General features: G+C 37.6%; 1 protein-coding gene across 3 annotated transcripts in view; it reads right to left on the bottom strand.

Annotated features, from left to right (window-relative positions):
• Window positions 1–20,764, bottom strand: part of ATP11A (ATPase phospholipid transporting 11A) — a 135,542-nt gene that overhangs the window by 76,335 nt on the left and 38,443 nt on the right. The window lies entirely within an intron of this gene.

Genomic DNA, 20,764 nt, shown 5'->3' on the forward strand with positions numbered 1-20,764 from the left:
ATCAAGAAAGTAGCTCCTATGTTAGAATATCCAACATTCTTAAAATAGATAGGCTGTAGTCTGTTTTAGATCTCCAACCAGGTTCAAGGATACACTACCAGTGCTTGAGTTTGCCTCTCTGGCAGACAAACTAGAGTTAAGCCAATACTAATGTTATCTCACATTTTGAAGATGTGTGTATATTGAATAGTTCCAGTCTTTGTTTCTAAAATTTTGCTTAAAGTACTTTCATTCAGAAGTTTCAGAGCAGATGTTTCTAGGGCTGTGAGGGCAAACCTATGGCACGCATGCCAGAGATGGCACACAGAGCCCTCTCTGTGGGCATGCAACAAAAGCTGCTCTTCTGGCATGTGCATGCACGCCGGCCACCTGATATTTGCACCTGCCGGAGCCCCAAAAACCTGAAGACCAGCTGGCCAGTGCACATGCGCGCTCCAGCCACCTAGTCTTCGGGTTTCCGTGCTCCGGCGTGTGTGACCAGCTGGCCAGCATGCATGCACATGCCAGAAACCAAGTATGGGCACTCAGTGCTGAAAAGGTTCGCCATCACTGTTCTAGGGCAATTCAATCAAAAAATAATTAATCATTGATTTTATGATTTCAGAAATTTCTATCTAGGGGATTCTTCAAATTAATTAACTTGGATTTTAACTTTCAATCTAGCTATATAGTGAGTGCCTGAACACTAGTACATATTTAAAACTGTACTTTAAAGAGTCTTCCACAAATTTGCCTTGAATTGAATCTGAATGAATGACAAAAGCAAAGCAGAGGAATTTGCAGGTCACATCTATTACTATTAGAATAAATGACAATTGGCTGAGTCCACTCAATGTTAATCCAGCGGCTCTAACTTTTTGAGCACTAAGGACTGGTTCCATGAGGAGAAGTTTTTCTGTGGACCGGAGGGAACCTGGTTTTACGGATGAGGCTTCATTTGTTGGAGCAGCCTGGTTTCTGGCATGCCGCAGACTGGTGCCAGTCCACGGACCGGGGGTTGGGGACCGCTGTGTTAATCCATTAACCATGATTTTACAAACTGCTATGCTTCTGTTTGCAGAATACCCTCTGTCAACTGAACAAAATATGTTGACAGTCTGATAATAATGAAATGTTAGGAAGTTTAGATCAAATCTTCACTGGTTGCAATAGAGTTATTTATTGGAACAGACTAAGAGCTTTCCCAACAGAAATACTATAGAAACACAAATCCAGAAAAATTATTTAAATTATCCTCTTTAATCTAATAATCCTTGTATTTCACCTCTCTTTCCATTTCATCTCAACTTTTCTGACAAAAAAATTCTGAATTTCCATAATTATACACAAATTCACACACCCATAAATCTGATACTAAATATGCACACATTTATGATTAAAATTAAATACTACACTTTCTCTCAGTTCAGTAAAAGGAGACAAGATTTCTATTAAACCTCTTTAAGATTATAAACAACAAAGACCTCTGAAGCTTGTACTGTTCTAGATACTTGTTTCTTCATCTACCATTGGAGGAATATGCTCTATAGTTATATAATGGTATGTGGGAATGACCTTGGAAGACAGGAGAAAGAGCCACAAACTAAACTATGTCCGGACAACAGCAACATAGAAGGAATGGGCTCTGCCAAAGATCTCAGAACAAAGCCTCCATAGTTTCTTGAATTGTAAAGACGAGGGAGGAAGAGATGTACTTTCATTCTTCTAATGAAACCTTACAGTAAAGATAAAGATAATATTCTTTGTGTGCTTCATGTCTGGACTAGCTCAAAATGCTCACAATAATTTATGGAAATAAAAGAGTATTTACCTTGTTGTTTTTCCCCACTAATTGGCCAAATTAATACATTAGCATCAGAAAAAATAGCATAATTCATCCTTGAAACAGAGTACAAACATGATTTTTATCAAAGTATAAATCTGAATCCTAATAAAATATAGCTCCCAGGCACCCATTCTGTATATTTAGCACAGTTCTCTAATTCTCATAATAGCTTTTGACATTCAACCCTTCAAGGGAATAGAAACCAGGAACAATTTATATTTCTTTTTTGGTGTGTGAATCTCTGTATATAAAAGTTAAATTATAACCAACATGTTTCTATTGTCTTCCATTTAGAAACTAACATTGTTATATTATAATTTACTCTCTTAATTTAAATATCCTAAACCAGTATTTACACAGAATGCATTGCTCTGCTTAACTGAAAATAGCTGCTACAACAGCTATTAAAGCTGTCATAATGGAATCATAATGGTCACAGTTAAAAACCCCAAAGGTTTTACATATTGCATCAAGGAGAAACCTGTCACTAAGAGAATAGTGTTTGTTGGAACTGTGGTATGGTCCAATTAGATTACACTAAAATTTATTTACATCAACATCATTGATTCCAATAAATATAGTTGGTGTGTGTGTGTCTCAGTGTGTATGTGTATTATTCTGTTCAATTGTATTTAATTTTCGGAGATTGCCTAGAGAGGTTTCTGATTTCTTGGCCCAAGGTCATCCAATGGCTTTGTGATTAAGGTGGGACTAGAACTCACAGTGGCTAGGATGCTCAGTGGCTAAGACACTGAGCTTGTCAATCAAACGGTTGGCAGTTTGGCAGTTTGATTCCCTAGTGCGACATAATGGGGTGAGCTCCCATTACTTGTCCCAGCTTCTGCCAACCTAGCAGTTCGAAAGCATGTAAAAAATGCAAGTGGAAAAATAGGGACCACTTTGGTGGGAAGGTAACAGAGCTCTGTGCACCTTTGGCATTGAGTCATGCCAGTCACATGACCACAGAGACATCTTCGGACAGCGCTGGCTCTTTGGCCTTGAAACCGAAATGAGCACTGCCCTAGAGCCGCCATATGTGCGAGGGGAATCTTTACCTTTACCTCTGAACTCACAGTCTCCCTGTTTCTAGCCTGATGTTTAGCCATTACATCAAACTGTTTTTCAAGTATATATATATATATATATATATATATATATATATATATATATATATATATATATATATATATATATATATATATTCTTACCAAAATATTTAAATAATATGTACCAAACATAAAAAATAGAATAGCTATATTGATCAAACTTTTAAAGTATAGCAAAGTAAAACCAAAGGCACATAGTGTGGCTTATCTTAATAGGAACTGCCTGGAATTCTGTGAATGTGGCCGCCCAGTTCTCTTTTAATTGAATATTGATATACTGAGGAATACTGGTTTCAAATTACATCTTTCACAACCCAGTCCTGATCTAGACTGAGTGCTCTCACAGGATATTTTGGATTTTTGTTTGACATAATGCATGTAACATTATTTAATCCATAGTCTTCTGAAGCAGGATGATTATTCTAACATCTCCCCATAGAGCAGGGGTGTCAAATTGGTGCCCCACAGTCGGATGTGTCACATGCAGGCCACACCCACCCCAACTCCATGAATGGGGAAAACCTAATGAAATGTCATGATGGCAATGTGAAGCCATGTGTTTGACACCTGTGCCATAGAGTACTGTGTTTCCACGAAAATAAGACAGGGTCTTATTTTCTTTTGACCCCTGAAATAAGCACTTGGCCTTATTTTCAGGGAGGTCTTATTATTTTTGAGGTGCAGGAGGCGGCGAGCATGGACACCTCATGGCTGCTGCTGTGTTGCAATATTTTTGGGGAGACATTATTTTCAGGAGAGGGCTTATTTTAGCGCATCTACGCAAAAGCCCAATTGGGCTTATTATCCAGGATTGTCTTATTTTCAGGGAAACAGGGTAACAAAACATTTAGAACCAGAGTGAATTTTACTTCTAGTCTTGAGCTGAGAGTCAGAATAAGATAAGCTCATTGCAAACTGAAGGTGCTTTGTAGCCATTCTTCTTTCCGCTAAGGAATCAAGTAGCACAAAGCTAGGCAAACAATACAGAGATAGATCACAGAAAGACAAAAACAAAAGAATTACTCTCCTAATCCCAGGAAGAGAGAAATTATGTTCAGGAAGGACTGGATTAAAGGCATAATAACAGGTTTTGTCATGTAACAATTCACTAAGATATCCGCCCTTCTGATTCCAAAGGTTGCTTTCTCCTACTGCAATATGGAATCTATATGTTGGGAGATGAGAGGTATGGAAAGGAGTCAGCCCCAATCATATGAGGATAGAAGATGGGAGACAAGGGAAGTATATATTCTTCCCAAAGTAGGGTCATAGTAGGGAGATAACCTCATCTGCAAGGGGAAACCATTTGAATGGTGCATTTAAGGAGTTATTGCACCTCATTGCAGCTTTGATATTGATGAAATCCGAGAGCCGAGGTGGCGCAGTGGTTAGGGTGCAGTACTGAAGGACACTATAGCTGACTGTTATCTGCAGTTCAGCAGTTCTAATCTCACCGGCTCAAGGTTAATTCAGTCTTCCATCCTTCCGAGGTAGGTGAAATGAGGACCCAGACTGTGGGGGCAATATGCTGACTCTGTAAACCGCTTAGAGAGGGCTGAAAGCCCTATGAAGCGGTATATAAGTCTAACTGCTATTGCTATGATACTGGGATATGGCAAGAGTAAGGAGGGAGTATCCCCAAAAATGGTACATCTCAAGAGTCTTGGTCTAATAGCAATAGCAATAGCAGTAGACTTATATACCGCTTCATAGGCCTTTCAGGCCTCTCTAAGCGGTTTACAGAGAGTCAGCATATTGCCCCCAACAATCTGGGTCCTCATTTTACCCACCTCGGAAGGATGGAAGGCTGAGTCAACCCTGAGCCGGTGAGATTTGAACCGCTGACCTGCTGATCTAGCAGTAGCCTGCAGTGCTGCATTTAACCACTGCGCCACCTTGGCTCTTAATTCCTTGTGGTCAGACAAGGTAGACCTTTCCATTATCTTATGATTATCAGTTTGCCTTCCTTTGTGGGCTTTGTCTCCAAGCATACCAGCTCAGTTTTAAAGCAGATTCTATCATTCTTCAGTAATGTCATATGAAATACACTTAGATTCATATAGGATGCAACTATTTTGAAACTTTATAATCCAATTAATTATAATTTCAATTGAGTAGGATGACAAGAGGCATAGAAAATCAAAAATATATGCTGGTAGCTTTATGCCCCAGTTAATAATAAAAAAAATATACATTTAAAAAGTAAGAAAGTATCCCAAAATAGATATATTTCATATGATATTATTAGACATGATATTATATAATATATGATATTAATTTGTTTTCCATCCTGGATTACTCCATATATGTTGAGACTATAATTCCTTAAATTCTCAGCTAAGACAGCTTGAACTTGATCTTGGTATGACCATAAAATTCTGGAAGTGCAATATAAATCTGTCTAGAAGGAGTTAGCATAGAGAAAGCTGTTTTGGAGAAAGCCTCCAAAATAAATCTCAGCTTCTTCCTTGTTCAACAAAAGTTAATTATTCTAAATTAATTATTCCTGCTTTAATGGCCCCACTGGACTATAATATTGATACAGTTTTTATGTTTTAATTGTACACTGCTCAGAGTTGCTCTGTGAATGAGATGGACAGTCTCAAATTTGATATATAAATAAATAAAACAAAATAAATAAAAGTAATACTTAAAGCAGCAGCATACAATATTGAATGCCATTATTTTACAATCCCCGTCCCCAAATTCTAACAATAAATAGGTAGTACAATAGATATTGCTGCAACTCTGGATAACATTTATCAATATATAAACTTTAAAAGTATAACAAAAGACAGTTTTCCACTCTTTCCCAGAGCTCCATCAGAAAATTCCACTAAGACCTTTGCACAAAAAGAACACATGCACAAAAAGAAAAGAATAGAAAAATCATGCATCAAAATGGACAGGGTAGTGAAGTGTATCCATCTCTTTGTACTTTATTACTTAAACCCATTAAAAGGTACATCCAAGAAACCATAAATATGCCTTAGCATTATGAGTTTCTAATAATAACCAAAAGCTCAATGTACCGAAACCAAGTTTCATTGGCACATCAATGAGGAAGCATTACTTATGCTTTCTCTTGCTCCAACACTGTCAGCAAAAACAGAACCCCAAAACTGGGGTGGAAGGGGGGGAAATCCATTAAACTGTCTTTCCATCACATGCAAAAATACCATTTTCAAGAATGTTATCTTTATCAAACTCAAAAGTTAAGGGAATAATAATTTATATATGACTTTGAGTCTAGCTTAAGGGTCATAAAAGTTTAACATAATCAAAAGCTTTCAGAAAAAGATGAGGCACCAATATATCACTTGGGTTAAATATTGGGATTTTTAGAGATTTGTGATTTTAAGAATGTATTCAATAAATAAAAGCCTATAACCCAATATTATGTAAGAGATATAACCACATTACTCTAATTTAGCAAATACAGAAGTACAGGTGGTCCTTGACTTATGACCACAATTGAGCCCAAAACGTATGCTTTCAGTGAGGATTTGCTAAAGAGTTTTGTCCCACTTTACGACATTTCTTGCCAAAGTTGTTAAGTGAATCACTGCAGTGGATAAGTTAATAACCTTAAAGTGAAACTGTCTTCCCCATAAACTTTGCTTGTCAGAAGATTGCATAGGGGGATCACATCACCCTGGGACGCTGAACGGTCGTAAGTATGAGGCAGTTGCCAAGTATCTGAATTTTGATCACATGACCATGGGGTTGCTGTAGAGGTTGTAACTGTGAAAAATGGTCATAAGTCACTTTTTTCAATGCCGTTGTAACTTTGAATGGTCACTAAATGAACTGTTGTAAGTCAAGGACTACTTGGACCTTAAACCTAGCAATGTTATTGTGATATAAGCATCTATAAGTTATTGTATTAGAATAAATGCACCAGACTTGTCTGAACGAGGTGAGATTGTTCATGGCAATTCATGGACAGCAACAGTGGTGGGTTGCAAGCGGCATGACCCGGTACAGGCGTAGCAGAGCCTGCCCGGAGGACCTGGTACCATTTTGGTTCGGTGCTCCAGAGGCTCCTCCCACCCTCCTGAACTCTTTATCTGTCCTTTAAACCTTTGGCACTTCAGCGCATGCGCATGGCACATATGGCACCTATGTGACACTCCGCCGAGCATCTGGAGCATTTGGGAGGCTTGCAGAAGCGTCGCAGGCAAGTACAATGCATGCGCACACTGTACATGTCCATGTGGGTGATGCCGGAACGGTTGGAAAGGAATCCGCAACCCACCACTGAACAGCAAATATGGAAAGCTTGAAACATGATTTTATCACTGCCACCACTTTGATAAGGAAATCCTTCTCACAACACCTGCAACATGCTAGTCTCCTGTCTGTCCTATAATTAGGTAGACTGCAGTTCTAAAAACACATAGTGTGATTACTAGGCAGCAGAAGAGGAGTTTTTGCCTTGAGAAAACACTTACCATCTCTCATACTACTGAGGATAATTCAAGTGGGGTGCAAACTGGTATGAAGGAATTAGTAGAAGGTTTGAATAAACACAGCAGATATTATACACTGAGTTCTGCATTCCAAATTAATTATAATTTGTACTATTTTAATTTAATCATTCTGCTTCTTTTGATTAAAAAAATCGAAAGTGGAAACTCCTGAATATTTCTAGAATTATTTTTGTTCTATCTTGAAAGAAATGTAGCTGGACACTGTAATAACAATAAAAAGATATAGCTAGATATATTGCAAGGGCTTCCTCTTGCAATACAAAACTTTCCTTCAGTTTGCAGTCTACTATTATCCATAATTTGGTTTTAATTTTAATTTAGTGTCTTATCTATAGCTAGATTTTGTGAGAGACCATGAGGAAGCTGGGAAGGTAATGGAAGGAATAGTAAACATAAACAATTAAGAAATAGAAAGGGGAGGAAGAATTTGGGCCCATGATTGACAACAGCCTGGTTCAATACTTCTCAAACTTAGAAAGTTCAACAGGTGCAGGGGAATTCTGGGAGTTGAAGTCCACACATCTTTAACTTACCAAGGTTGAGACACACTGATCTAGACGGTACTTAGGCATCTGGGAACAATGGTACAAAATGTTCTTCGAGTCTTTGCCTTAATGAACTCACTAATAAATATTGGTTTCCAAGAGTCTGCAGTTACCCGTATTTGCAACAATATAGATATATTATTGAAATTAGGGTAATTTGTTCTTTCCTGAGGTAGTACAAAAAGATATAGGAGCAGAAATTGAAGACATCATAATTAACCAATAAATAGCACATTGGAAGAATTGGAAGCTCATCTTTAGAGTTTTGGACTTGCTGCTTGCAGTTCACAGGCTATTTGTATAACTTGTTGAGTAAAACTTGTTTACTGAATTAATTCACCTGTCCGCATTTGTACAATGTATGATATTAAAAGCAAAGACATTGACTGAGTTTGCCCAACATGCTGAATTATAAAATGAGGCAATTCCATTTTAGTGCAGCATGTTGTGTGAACCTAGCCAAACCTTAGAGATTATACATGATATTTATGATATTTAAATTTAATTTTATTATTTTAAAGATTTGTATGACCATCTATGTTAGAGCCCAACTCTGAGGAGTTCACCACAAAAAATTTCCCTTCTCTTAATCTAGGCCAGTAATGGCAAACATCTTCGGCTTGATGTGTCAAAAATTCAGAAAAATGCTAATTTTACTCTTCTGGTGTGCATCCCTCTCCCCCTCTCCCAAACGAAACAGAAACAGTTCTTTATCTCCACTCACCTCTCCATCTAGGCCACCCTGAATAGCACTACTTGGTATCAAAACCAAGGCTGGGCCTAAAGTAGAGACTTAGACCTTGATTTCAGCCCCACTGCTGCTACTCCAAAAGGCCACCTCCTGCCATTCCCCAAGAGTAAAGCCTGAGCCAATGCTCCTCAGGATCCAGCACAGAAAAAGGCTTAGCACTAACTTTTTCTTATCAGGAGAAAAAGTCTCCAGCCAGTTTATCTTCGGGTGATGTTCTGAGGCCAGGCTGCACAAGGCCTTCATCCTTGAAACAACTTTGGAGAATGTTCTTCCACGGCCTCAGCAACCTCCAAAAATTGTGCAAAAGCATGTTCTGTTCTGTTCTGATAGCCAAATCTGGCCCTAGGTTCTGCCTCAGTTTACCTTCCCAATAAGCAACCAAATCGGAAGATCATTTAAAAGCAATTTATTAAGGTGCCCTGATAAAGTGGGACCTCCCTAAAAAAAAGGGAAAGCCTCAAGACCCATCTTACACTCCCTTTTATAGTTAAGACATCAAAGAAAATGCAAGAGGAAAGGTGATTGGACAGGACAAACGTTACTTCCCCTTTGCATAGTCAATCAGTTACATGTAGTGAAACATGTTACACATTTCCATCCCACATGTTTGTTAAATGAGGTCTGACTTCAGGAGAGGAGTAAAATTTAAGAAAAAGGCTTAGCACTAACAAAGGTTTTCTTATCAGGAGAAAAAGTCTCCAGCCAGTTTATCTTTTCAGTTAGAAATGTTAAAAACTATCAATCAATCCATACAGCAACAAGATAAAAAGTTTTCCCACATTCCAATTTTTAATGAGTCTTAACGTCTTTTAAAAGAGAGAAAAATAAGCTAAATTAAAATACAAAGTAACTGTGTTAGTTAACAAGTTACAAAATCCATCCCATGTGCCCCTCAGTTCCCATGCAATTTTCAGAGGCTCAGGCTGTGCAAGAGCATGACCCTCTTGCACTACTTCTGGAGGCCACAAAAGAACATAGCCCATTCTCACATGGCTACTGCAGCATCCAAAAATTGCCTTAAAATGGGACATGCTTTTGAGACTAGCGTAGTTGGGTTTTACTGAATGCTGGCATGTCATCTTTTACATGTATGTCATGTGAACTGGTCTATCTGATTACTGTAATGTTCTCTCCAGCTTGGCTCTCTACAGTTCTATTGGATTATAATGTGCATCATGGTTGGGATCATAAGAGTTGCAGACCCACACACCAGAAAAATATCAAAGTTTCGGGCAGGTTTCTCAAAGTAGTTGTAATGATTTAGTATACCTTTTCACCCAGTAGCAATTTGCAGAGAGGAACAGAGAAAAGTCTATTTTTCTAGATACTGAACTCTCCTATTATGCATTTTTTGTGTAATGTGTATTACTAAAATACAATAGGAGCAATTTTTCCATTTCAATTCCTTGCTATGACAATAGCCTTGATCCAGCAGCAACAGCAGCATGGTTCTATCTGTCCAGTTGGAGAGGAGAGAAACAACTTATTGTGGGGAAAAACCTGTTTATTTTCATTCTTGATTTCAAGTTACATCAGTTCCATATAAACAAGGAAAGAGAGGAACAGATTTTAAACAGCATCTGATTCAAACTGGTTTATTCCTAGGTGAACCAACATTACTCAAAAGAAATTATTCTTGAAATGGCAAGAGATTTTTGTGCAGTATAACTTCATGTTATTGATATGTTTTTATGTTTTTACCACCTTGACTGTCCATAAGGCAAAATTTGAAGTGGTACCAATCAATATGGTTGCCACAGAGACCAAACACATTTTTGTTCTGCAACAGCATTAATGCTACTAAATCACAGTTTTAAGATGTTAAGTGGTATACTCTTTTCCAAAGTCTATTCAATGAGAGACAATGATAATAGGGAAAAAATGTACATGTACACAGTGGGCCAAATTACTGTATATGCTTCCCAATTAATATTTGTACACAATAAGTTATTTTGCCATAATGCGAACAGCCATCAACATAAAGAATGTTTGATTCCATTTCACATCACCCTTCACACAAGTAGATAAAATTGATCTTTGGGTATTTGAGTGCAGAATCCTAGTTTTTATCTGCAGCAACAAAGCTGGGTTTGTAGATTCCCAAAATTTGCTTGTTTGGAAACAACAAATTAAGAGCTTGAATTTAGATATCACAATAAACTAAAGGTCTCTGATTAGCTCTACCCATTTCTGCAAAGGGTGGAACAAATGGATTGCTTCTATCAGTGCTGTGCACATTTGTGATAAATCAACCCAGCTGCCTGGCTCATGTGTATATGCAATGGCATATTAAGTAGCTGGTGTAACAATTAAATTATTGAAAATGCTCGTTTATTTATTTATTGTCAAACTTCTATGCTGCCTGCTCTTGTTTCACTTTGATTGTTGACTCTGTGATAAATACATGGTTCTACTATCACTGTAATAAATGTATATAATGGTTGGATACAGGTCCAAAACCAAACCATACCAAGAGGCTGTCTGAGTACCGTAGTTAGCATAATCACTTGGTTGTAAGAAAAATGGGTTTGGGATGCCTTGAGTCAGTGTTGATTCACACATACACCCCACAAAATTTAAAAATCGCAGCTTCAGAAGACTTCTAAGAAAATAAAGTCCTCTGGTTAAGATGTTTCAGCAGGATTATTTTGTAGATTACTTCCAATTTTTCTATAAGTGAAATGTGCAGAGCTACTCATTTTAAGCAAATATGGAAGGAAACAATTATCTGGGGATTAGCAATTTTGAATAACTATTTTTATAGACATTGAACTGGATCCTTTGGCATGCTAATTTAAGCAATTCTTGGATTAAAAAAAATAATTACAACTCACTGTTAAATGAAACAACAGAGCAAACTTCATTTTCAGGGATAAATTGGAGAGCACCCGAGAATTTGTTTGTCCACAAACCATGACAGGCTTACATAGCATAGGAAAAATGCTAGGCAGCTTACAAATTTCTTCTAAAATTTCTTTTAAAATATTCTAAGTGGAGTTTAAGTGGACTCTAAGTGGAGTTTAGCACGTCTAGCAAGTCTTCTGCCATTTGATGACTTATGTTATAGATCGAATCTCACTATCTCTAGCCAATATGTATTGAATTATAGAACATTTGTGTAACTTCTTATATTTTGGGGCAAAATTAAAATGGACAATCCATTTATTGCTGAACAAGAAAGAGACAGAGAAGGCATATGAAATAAGCCAATACTGAGAGGCTGTCAAAAGCCTAAATTGACAGATAAAGACAGAATTTTTTTTAATGAAATTTGATTAAGAAAGATAATATTAATCTGAATGAACAGAAAATTATTTTATTAACATGATGATACTTACATGGCCTTTTAAAAAGGATAAAATATGAGTTTGTTTACAATGCTCAAAAAACATGCAGCTTTTGATCTGAATTGTACAGTAATACAATTCCGGTCAACAAGAAATTATCCTGAAAAATAAATGGAGTCAAATTGTACCATAATGAATCTATCAATCTATCAATCATCTATCAATCATCTATCAATCTATCAATCTATCAATCTATCAATCTATCAATCTATCAATCTATCAATCTATCAATCTATCAATCTATCTATCTATCAATCTATCAATCTATCAATCTACCTACCTACCCACCTACCTACCTACCCACCCACCTGTCTACCTATCTACCTATCTACCTATCTACCTATCTATCTGTTTTTAATACAACTCCACATTTAAAATAGATTTTTCTGTAGAAATGCTGTCAAACATCCTTAGGTCAACCAGATCAGTAATGTCATTGTCAATTTTTTTTCAAGGTTAATAAGCAGAGGAACATTTAACATATTGAAGCATTCTGAACTGCATTGCTTTTGCTACCAAATGCCAAAAAGAGATTGTGTAGGTTGGGTCTGGGTGAGATGATAAGGACAATCACAACTTCCAGATGTCCCTGTTGTTCAGTGATATATTAAAAGAATGCCTATTCTTTTCAAACACTGCTTTCTATTTAGCAATAAGAATAGCGCACAGCATTCTACAGTGTTCTAATTTACTGTCAAGGGTTATGAGATAGGAAAGGAAATAAAAATACAATGATTATAATTTTATCACTTTTAAAATAAAAAACAAGCTACACAGAAGCCATAGGACACAGAATAATTTGAAGCTACAGTACATACTGTCATTCAGCTTTGCTCTGTTCCCAAGCACTGCCTCTATGGAAAACTATGAGAGAATGATTTCTTTTGGACTTTTGTAGGTCAAGTATGTCTGTAATAAGGAAATTGGAATCATGATAATTACAGAAATAAAACTTAATATCAAACTGACGTTTTGCATAACAATATGCTACTTCTGCGAACCTTGAGTTCTCCCCTTCATTTCTGGCTTATTCATAAGTCAGTAAAAGTAGAAACGTTGATTTAAAATGGATGGAAAAATAACTACTTAGGGTGAAAAAAGCCTAGTTTCATGGTCCCTGGTGATACAATAAACCACAGTTAAAGTTAAACACAGATCATCCTGATCTGGGTATCATAGAAAGTTCCATTTCATGAAATGCGAGTATTTCTAAGCAGCTTGTAGTTTAATTTCATCTTTTACCATATAACTGTAGGAACATCAATTTCAACTTGTATTCAATTTCAATTTCTGGATAACATGTAATTGTGATGGTGAAGATATGGAACACGTGCCACAGGTGCCACGCAGCTCCTTCTCTGTGGGTGCATAAGCCATCGCCTAGTTCAGCTCCACCGCGCATGCACATCCCAGCTGGTCATCAAGTTTCTCTTGCGCAGATGGTGGGGGGCGTGCAAAGAACACATGCAAATGCACAGGGGTGGGGGGCATGCAGGGGGGGCATGTGGGGAGGCACATACATGGGGTGGGGCAAATGCATGAAGGCCACATGCAAATTGCATTTGGGGGTTTGGGCATGTGCTTTGTGCACTCGGTCCAGAAAAGGTTAGCCATCACTGACATATAATGTCAGTTATCCAGTTTAAGTACTTTGACATTGGCAAAATGGCATATAAGGTGTAGGTATATTGATTCTAATTTTTTCTTTTAAGAAGGAAAGTAATTTTTCAAAAGAGTAACAAGATCTGAATTGTACTCCTAAGATCAGCAGTGGCCTTGCAGGTCCCCATGACATTGTAGGGCTTCCAGCAATCTTTACATGCTGAGCTGATTAACTCGGAAATTAATCAGCTCAGCTGCTGCTCCAAAGGGAACACAGCATCTCTGTTTTGCCCCTGGAGTCCAAGAATTAAAATTGCCCCTTGCTGGGAGTTCCTGGCTCATCCCTGCTTCTCTCTCCTAAGATTCCCCCCTTCCATCCTGAAGCAAGGCGGTGTGGGATGGATCCTTGATCCCACCCTTCCTTGCTTGCTTTCCAGATGCTCTGAAGGATGGTTTTGCACAGCAGCAATTCACTACAGCAGCAGTTTGCCTGTTCTTTTTTTTTCATCTTTGCAAAAAGCAAATATGGCAAGAAGAAAAGAAAAAAATTATGGTGGGAACCCCCATTCCTTCCCATTACCCATCTAGGAGCAGTATAGATTAGCTGAAAGGGAGGGCAGATCCCATTCCCATCATGTCTAGCCCTTCAAGGACAGAGTATGTGTCAGGTTCCTTCTAGGTCTTCTAATGGGAGCCAGGCAATGCCTTCCTTCTGGAAAAGCATACCATCAAGATTCAGATAGTCCTAATCAGGGGTGGCTTCCGGCAGGCACTACTACCGGTCCAGTCATGTGCGCAAGGCACGCAGGCTTGTTGCATGCTGCACATGCATGCGCAGTGCTATTAAAATTGTTCTGTGCATGTGCACAACTGAAAAACAAGATGGCTGCACCTACAGTGCCGCCCAGAGAACCAGTTCGGGGAGTGGCAGGCCTGGGTTGCTGCCGGTTCCAGCAGAATGGTGGGTCAGATTCCTGAGTCAGATTTCATTTCAATCAATCTAAAATGAAGTGCCCTAGGAAAGCTGAGTGGCTCTGGGTTTTAGGGTCCGCCAACTTCAAGCACTTTCCATTTCTTGTTCTGGATGGGGTGGCATACCCTAAACAGAACCAGTATGCAATGGACTCCAGGGTCGTGTTTGAGAAACAGATGGCAGTCCCACAGCAAGTTGAGTGGCAAATAAATTTAACAAATAAATCATTGTAGGAGGGCTGTTGCACACTTCATGTTGTGTGTGAATTATCCCCTTTCCTGTGCTAGATGGCTCTGCTTACAGTCACTTTTGCAGCTGTACAGAAACTAGCTGTCATTCAAAGCTGAATTATTAAGCACATCATAAATGTGATCAGAGTTAGCGCATTCAATTTTAAATAAGAATGCCAGTGAGCAGAGACCAATATCAGGACCAATATCAGGACTACGTTTATTCATTGGGCTAATTGCTGGTGTGCTTGATTTATTGAATAAGCCACAATTGGAAAGGTTCCCAAAATATGTAACTTCTCAATTATAACTTTAACTATAGTGTGTGTTCACACATGATTTTAAAACCACTACAGTGGGATTCAAAGAAGAAAGGCACAAAAGAGAATGAAAGCAAGCAAACAAATGGTTTTCAGATTATACTCTTTAAACTGCAAAAGAAGGGCAATTTAAGATACTGTAGCATATTTGCAAAGATATAGGAATTGAGGCCTTTGAACTGTGGTAGGCAAAGGTGAGAAAACTCCTGCAAGTCCCTTGGATTGCAAGGCGATCAAAGAGGAGATCAACCATGGCTCCTCTTTAGAAGGCTAGATCCTGAAGATGAAACTCAAATACTTTGGCCACCTAATGAGAAGGAAGGATTCCCTGGAGAAGAGGCTAATGCTGGGAAAGATTGAGGGCAAAAGAAGAAGGGGACGACAGAATGAAGTAACTGGATGGAGTCACCAAAGTAGTTGGTGTGAGCTTAAATGGACTCCAGAGGATGGTAGAGGACAGGAAGGCCTGGAGGGATGTTGTCCATGGGGTCACAATGGGTCAGACACAACTTCACAAGTAACAACAACAATGAAATATTTTATCTGTTACAACTCAGATAAATCACTTTTCTTCAATCTTAATCCAGAAAACCTCAAACAGATGCAGTCATATAAAAAAAAAATTCACCATTTTTGAGTTCTATATTTTTATATATCAGGTACATAGTAAAAATAATCTGGTCCTCAAACAGATGCAGTCATATAAAAAAATACATTCACCATTTTTGAGTTCTATATTTTTATATATCAGGTACATAGTAAAAATAATCTGGTCCTCAGCAGTTTTTAAAAGTAGATAACTAGAATCTCAGATAAGCAACAATGCATGATATATTACACCATCTCATAAATTATTTTACAAAAAGAAAGCCAAAATGGAAAGGTCATGCGTGAAAAACTAAAGTATACCTTATGATTCAATAGCTTGTAGAACCATCTTTAACATCAATAATTGGAAGTCATTGTTTTCTGTATGACTTTAATACTCTCTCACATTGTTGTGGAGGAATTATTGGTCACTGAGGTTCATGGGCATTTATTCATGCCTACCACAGCATTTCAATCAAGTTGACACCTGTAGTTTGACTGGGCCATTTGATTCTTGAACAATTGAACAATTTGATTCTTTTCTTTTTCAGCCATTCTGTTGTAGATTTTTTGGTGTGCTTGGGATCATTGTAATGTTGCATGACCCAATATTGGCCAAACAATATGTCATATTGATGGCCTCACATTTGACTCTAAGAATACTTTGGAGAGGAGTTCATGGTTGACTCAATGACTTCACAGGGTTCTGTGGCTGCAAAATAAACTCAAATTATCTCCTCGACACCACCATGCTTGACAGTTGGTATGAGATGTTCATGCTAAAATGCTGTGTTTGGCGTACTTAGTTTTTCCCACATGGCCTCTCTATTTTGGCTTTTTGAAAAAATAAATGATGGTATGGTGTAATATGACATGTGTTTTTGTTCAGTTGTTCATCTAAGGTTGTATTTACCTACTTTTAAAAACTGCTAAGCATCAGATGATTTTTACTATGTCCTGTTATGTAAAACCATATAGCGCAAAGAAGGTGAACTTACTTTTCCAAATGAGTATATGGCATCAAATTAGGTGGCATCTAAATGGCATAATAACATATAGCTATTTTACAACTTCTAGCTAGCTTCTGAGATTATTTCTCCTGTATCATTTCTCTTCTGAATAATGCAGAAAAGCATACACATTCTGCATCTCAGCAGTCTTTTAATATATATATATATATATATATTCTAATGCAGGCCGATATCTGCAAAATTTGGCAAGGAGTCTCAGAGAGTCACAAACCAATTAAGCAAACTAATTGTCTCCTGCAAACTTCACTCCCCTTTCGCTCCTCTTTTATTTCCTCTGGGAGGGGCGATTCATTGTCCACCTGTGGCCTTACTCCCAAGTTGACCCCTGTTCTTTAGCTGTTCCCTTCATCTGGCAACTCTGCACATGTGTACACTGGGAACAGGCTCCAGCTATTCATCTGCCTCACTGATGTCTGACTCTGAAGGCAGCTGATAACTGGCTTACGACTCTGGCCCCATTTCTGCCTCTTACACAGAGCCCTCATCAGAGCCTTCCCCAGACTCCAGGACTGGCCCATGTTCCTCTCCAACCTCCTCACTGTCCAAATCAGCTGCCAGCTCTGCTAGGTGCTGGTGGGCCACAACAGTACATGCATACTATTACAAACAATCAGAATTTAAATCCAGGAGATATGAATTTGCCAAACAGGCAATTAATAGAAGAGCCAAGCAGAAACAGATTCGTTGTCTAAGCACAATGATTAAATGACTTCAGTGCAGAACACATATCAATAGTTCTAAGAAAGAAAATATATGAACTTTGCACTATGAAGGACCAAATATAGATTCTGTTTTATTTTTATCTCTACCAATTTAACTGCGTGTTGCACCTATGTCATCCAGTTTCCTAGAGCTCCCCGAACAGCATGGAGGACAGCATAAATTCCAGAAAAATGAAAACTCTCTAAAAACTTCAGCAGCTGAAAAAGGAGCTGTCAATTTGACTTAATGAACTGTGCAGCCTCTCTGAATATAGATCAGTTTGTTTCAAACTTGGCAACTTTGTGAATTTCAACTCCCAGCCAGCCTCCAGCCAGCAGGACTGAAATGAGTAAGGAATAAGGCACCGAGAGCTGGCTCATCCATCTCTCCACAATTGGGTATCTATTCTTCCTCTAATTCCCTCTTTTCTCCTCAGTTTCCATTTACTCAGTTTCTTTCTATCAATTCTTTTCTCTTTTCCTTTTTAAGTTTCCAAGAAAATTCACTCTTGCTGGAGATTAGAACTATTCAGTTACAAAACGTTTGAAATTAGACAGAGAACCAAATTATACAAATTGTCTCATTTTATGTCATCATCACACGTATTATGTCATTGCCCCCCCCCAAGATCTTTCCCCCAAAGGCACCATGAAAGACACATTTTAACGTCCTTTAATACAACATCTATCTCCTTGATTCCAATGTATTTCCTGAAGCCTTGGGTCTGCAGCATCCAAAGCAAATTCAAAATCAGATATAGTTGGTAATCTCATATCAGACTGATAGTTTTCCAAACAAGGATTTATACAATAATTTGATGAAAAATCTCCAAGAGTCATATAGTCCTCACAGAATTTCACCTCAGTTTCCTCAGCAACAAAAATCCTGATTAATAATCCAAGCAATAATTATTAATTAGAAACATAAAACAGGAAAATGTGAGTTCTAATCCTGCCCAAATTGTTAAATTACTGGTTGTTGCCAGTTGTTCAACTTGGAAGTGGGAAAAGGAGACAGAAATAAAGATATCTAGTATGATAACTGTTGCTCAAAAAAAATGCTGAAACACTGACAGAAATAAATATAGAAATAAATAAGCATAATTCAAAAGAGCCATTTCCATACAATATGCTTCATCATTAGTTGCATATGCTAGAGACGTTTTTGTCAATATTTTCTTAACTAAATCAATTCAGGACAAAGAAATAATAAAATGTGGTCATTTAAATAATAGACCTTACCCCGTGTTTTGGGGAAACAGTTTTAGCTAGTAATTATTAGGCTATTTCAAAGATATCCCATTCAAAAGACAAGACTTTTTTTTTTAAAAAAAAGAATAAATATGTAATATAATATAAATACTGAAAATTAAGAATTAAGCGGGTGATAACCAGACAGGAATCACTGCAACTTATTTGAAAGCATACAGGTAGTCTTTGACTGATGACTACAATTGAGCGTAAAATTTCTGTTGCCAAGAAGGCAGTTGTACATTGAGTTTTGTCCCATTTTACAAACTTTTTGGCATGGTTGTGAAGCAAATCACAGTTGCTAACTAACTCATGTGGTTGTTAAACAAATTTGGCTTCCTTCATTGATTTTGCTCATTGGAAACCAGCTAGAAAGGTTACAGATAGTAATCACATGACCCCAAGACAATGCAACTGTCATAAATACATGCCAGTTGCCAAGTGCCTGAAGTTTGATCACGTGACTATGGGGATGCTACAATGGTTGTAAGTGTGAAATACACTCATAAATTCCTTTTTTTTTGGTGCCATTGTAACTTCGAACAGTCACTAAATGAATGGTTGTAAATCAAAGACTACCTGTACATAGTAATCTCAGCCACAAAATATTATAAAGCAATTCAGCCACACATTCCAGACAAGTACCATATTTTTGGACTATAAGAGGCACCAGAATATAAGACGCACCAAGATTTTGAAGAGGTAAATTTAAAGAAAAAGGGTTTTGCCCTTCCTGGCCCCTGGAAGCACTCTGCAGGGCTCCCAAAACCTCTGCATGCCCCGCTTTTTTAGAAACCTGCAAAATGCTCCTGGGGGATAGGGAGGGCAAAAACGAGCAAAACATGAGCAAAAAACAAGCAAAAAATGGCCCATTTTTCATGAAACATTTTTGCAAAACACAGGGTGTGCAGAGGCTTTGGGAGGCCTGTAGAGGGCTCCTGGGGGCTGGGGAGGGCTCGTTTATGCCCTCTCCAGCCCCCAGGAGCACTTTGCAGGCCTCCCAAACTCCCTGCACATCCATTTTTACAAAAAACAGGATGTGCAAGGGCAGGGTTTTGGGAAACCAAAAATGCTCTATTCAGTGTATAAGATGCACCTAGATTTTCACCCTCTTTTTTGGAGGAGAAAGGTGTGTCTTATAATCCGAAAAATATGGTACCTTGCTTTTTATTTAACTTATATTAGTGTTTACTACTGATTTTCCAATTATCAATTATATTCTCCAGTGAGCCAAAGAGATCTCTTTTGGCCCAAAAAGAACCTCACTTTGAATTCCCATAAGTACAACTCTCTGGATACAAATGAAGTTAGATGTAACAATTTTTGGGCACCTTTGCAGCTAAAAAAGCATACATACTGACCAACAATTCAAGACTTGTTCTAATAGTACCTTTTGCATTATTTACTGGCTATTACTGTAATACATTTGTTCTCCATGAATCATTCAATCCCACTTTAAAACTGATTATGGCCTTCATTAATTTTGGGTAGCATTTTTTTCTTTTTACAAAAGAGATTGATTTGTTTTGGGTGATGATTTGAATGATTGATCCCTTTAGATTTGATGCATATATAAATCTTCTTATTTACAGTTTTATCATTTTTGGATAGGCACATTTTTTTTAAAAACTATATATTTTCCATCTGTGGTGAAATTGATTGTATTTATTTATTTACTTATTCATTTATGGAATAAAGTAATATTACTCCGTTTTGGTGTTCTGCTTTCATACTACAAAGATTTCAAATTAGGTTATTCACAAATATAGTAAGTTATTTACAGAAATGATTTCACGTTTTAGCCATTCACTTCAGTTTTTCCTCTTATAAATGAGCTTCAGCAATTTTTAGCAATTGTTAAACATGGACTAATATTTTCCGTTCCTTATAAGGTAATGTCGCTGGGAATTTTTAATTCATCCAAATTATTTAAGCATCTGACATACAACTGCATATACTTTCCTATACTCCATAATGCTGCAAATCATTAACATCTGCATT

The sequence above is a fragment of the Thamnophis elegans genome, chromosome 11, assembly GCF_009769535.1.
Source record: "Thamnophis elegans isolate rThaEle1 chromosome 11, rThaEle1.pri, whole genome shotgun sequence".
NCBI classification, from domain to species: Eukaryota; Metazoa; Chordata; class Lepidosauria; order Squamata; family Colubridae; genus Thamnophis; species Thamnophis elegans.